Genomic DNA, 3,720 nt, shown 5'->3' on the forward strand with positions numbered 1-3,720 from the left:
TTGGACGCCGAAAACAACGAAATACAAAAAACACAGAAAACAAATGATGAAGAAAGGTTCAAAATCGAAGTCTTTGGCCTTTTGTAGGGAGTCAAGATGAACCCCAGCCCTTGGATGAAGGCCCCATAAATCTCAGCCCTCCAATTCTAGGCTAGATCTGAAGCGTAGAATTCAAATGGTTTTGAAATCTACGCATCAGATTCAAACGTACTCCTCAAGCACCTCTTCAAACACGTCTCCTTCTGGAAGGCCCAGCTGTAACCATCATTGCACATTCAATGCAGCAGCCGTACGTGCCTTGAAAGTCGAAATGGTTTGGCTGCCTCTTTTTGGTAACATGAGCAAAACATCAAATCATTGGCACAAATATCGAAGACAATCATATCCCCACAAGCCTTGGCAGGTTCGATCCACTCACCGTCTCAGCTTCTTCTTCTGCTTCTTTACAGTTCCGCCAGATCTTTACAAGCCTCAATAGGTTCGATCCACTCACCGTCTCGACTTCTTCTTCTGCTTCTTCGCAGTTAGCCACATCTTCACAAGTCTCGGCAGGTTCGATCCACTCATCGCCTCGACTTCTTCTTCTACTTCTTCGCAGTTCAGCATCTTCACAAGCCTCGGCAGTTCAGCCACCTTTCCCAAGCACAGCAACACCATCACTTTCAACTCCAACTATGATATAAATATCTATACTTGGACTCGGGGGACTATTAGTTAAGGTACAAAAAATTTCTCAATTTTTACCCCATACCCTTCACCATAATAAAAGTTCACGCATTACATAAAATGACCATACTTGGACTTGAGGGACTATTGTAACATGTTGACACACTTGGCTGACCCACTGGGACCCATGGCCCACTTCTACCGAACCACGTGGCATCTTATCTAAGGCCTCCATCCTAGCAAGAGTTCACTAGCATAATATAACAACACCAGACGTGGTCCAAGTGCTACCACCGAAGCTAATACGCCGATGCCCTTTTTTAGTCGATGCCCTTCTCTCCAAGGTCCTGAGGCTCTAAGTAGCACTACTCCCTAGAGATTCGGTCTTACACAAGGATCATTCCTGAGTGATTGATGTGACACCCATCATAGAGTACAAGTGCATTGTCTTGTCAACGTAGTGGCAGAGCCGCCAATTAATTAATGTGTAGCAGGCTAGGAAGTCAAATGTGACACCTATAATTGGACGTGTAAACTTACGAGATGAGGCCACGTGTACTCCCAACCAAGGGCTACGATCTAAGTTGTAATACTATAAATACTCCCCATGTATCTCTCACAAGGGTAATGCAAGATTCAATACAAGAATAAATACGACATTCTTTATATTTCACTCTCTTGCAACATACACAAATTCATACACACATTCTACAAACACCGATTGGTAATTATTGTACAATCGTTATGCAAACATCTCGCCGGATTCCGAACGTTCTCGTCCCGCGCCTTTGAGTCGCTTCCACGCCCCCTTTTTATTTGAAAAGAGTGGAAATTACACAAAACCATAGTTTAACTATTCAACATTCTGAAATCAGATGGAAAGTTACATATTTCAAAAATCATAAATTTTATTTTAATAATTTTTTTATAAAATAAATATTTTATTAATATACTCCAATATATACAATTTACAAACCCTAATTATCTTCAACATTTCTTCACACTCTCTATCCCTTAGAAGCCACTCCCTGTTCTTCACTGTCTCTCTCTCTACCCCTCAAGATGTTGCCGCCCGTCTTCGTGAAGATGCCACCATCGGAACAACACGACGTTGAGGACCGGAGTAGTAGCCGGCAAGATCAAATCGTCACTAAGCGTCGATGATATAAGTCGCGACACTCAGTTCGCACGGCACTGCCTGCTTCTCCGAAGACTTTCAATCCCCCGATTAGTGATGGCAACGGGGCGGTCGCCCCGCCTCTCCCGCCCCACGCCCCTCCCCGCGGGTCGGGGCAATTTTTTTGCTCCGTTTAATTTTTTTTTAAGTTCAATAAAATACGGATAACATTCAAGTTGACAAAGTTAATATCCAAAATAAACACTACAAATCTTAAATATAATGGTCGTTATTGGTACACAACATTAATTATTATAATGAACAAAGTTTTTTTTGTGTTTTTTTCCTTTGATATTATAACAAAAGTTGTAACCCCACACACTTTAATTTATGACAATATATAGATTTTCAAATTTGTTCGGTTGAACATGTTATATCTTTTTATATTTGTTTTTATCAATATAATATTAATTTGATAAAGTAGCATAATGGTATATATAAATTAGTCAAGTTTGATAAGATTTGTACAATTGAGGATACTAGAAAATAGGTCATCCTTTTATTTGAAGCAAATTGAACCCTAGCCTTTTTATATATATAAAAAAAAAAATTCACGGGGCGGGTTCGGGGCGGGGCATCCCCGCGCCCCGCGACGGGGTGAGTTTTTTTGCCCCATTCGAGGCGGGGCGAGGTAAATTGCTATCACTACCCCCGGTGGTATACTGTAGGTGGTGGTGGTCACGCATTTGTGTATTGATTTAGGTTGTGGTGGGGGCGATGGTTCAGGCAGTTGCCGGCGGTGGTGCTAGCAGTGGTCACAAGTGGTTTTGAGGTAGTTTATTGAGGTGGTTTGGTAGTGGTGGCGGTGCTCAGTGGTGTCGGGTGTTTGGTTGTGGCAATGGTGGGTGGTCTCGTTAGTGGTTCTGTGGTGGTGCCGCATTTGATTTATTTTTTTCAGCGTTGGTAGCCAAGTAAGGTTTGAGTGAACAGAGTTGTGTTGAGGTTTGAGTGAGCAAAGGTATGTTTCTGATTTGTTAAGTGTAGATGGATATGATTTTGCAATGGTGGTGGTGGTGGTGGTGATGGGGGGCGGTGGTGCAGTAGTGGTGGAGATGGTGTTTTTTTGGTGGTTAGAGCAATGGTGGTCGTTTGTATTTTGGTGTTGTTGGAGGATATGGGAGGTTTTGGTGCTAGTGAAGTTGACGGTGGTGGTGGATTTGGCGAGGTAGTGGTTGGCGGTGTTCAAGTGGGTGAAAAAGAGTATTTGTGACCAATTATATTATGATCAGTAAATTTTTAATTTGTAATCAGTAAATAATGTGGTCGAATATGTGACTGTGACCAAATTTGTAATTTGTGACCTAAAAATTGTGATTGTGACTTATAATTGATTAAATTATGATTGAAAAATTAATTGATTAAAAATTTGCAACGAATATATGAGTTGTGACCAATAAAAATTTTGATTCTGTGACTAGTGAATAATTTGTGACCTATAAAAAAATTTATTTGTAATTGAAAAATAATATGTGACTTATAAATTTTTTGATTTATGATCGAGAAATAAGTTGTGACCATTAAATTGATAAGTTGTGACTAAAAATTAATTTGTGACTAATTAATTTTTGGATTTGTGACCGATGAACAAATCGTGACCTGCAAAATTTTTGAATTGTGATTATAAAATAATTTATGAAATAAATTTTTTTATTTGTGACCAGAAAATAATAAGTTAGTAATTAATTTGTTAATCTGTGACTTAACATTTAATTAATAAGATAATTAAATCAAAAACAAATTTTAATAAAAAATCTGATTTTTGAAATTTGAAACTTGTTTTCTTAATTTTGAAATATGTCATATATAATCTCTTATGAAATTTTCCCTTGAGAAAAAAAAAAAAAAAAAAAAAAAAAACAAAGGGCCAAAATTTCAAA

Source organism: Olea europaea, chromosome 10 (genome assembly GCF_002742605.1).
Source record: "Olea europaea var. sylvestris chromosome 10, O_europaea_v1, whole genome shotgun sequence".
Taxonomy (NCBI): Eukaryota; Viridiplantae; Streptophyta; class Magnoliopsida; order Lamiales; family Oleaceae; genus Olea; species Olea europaea.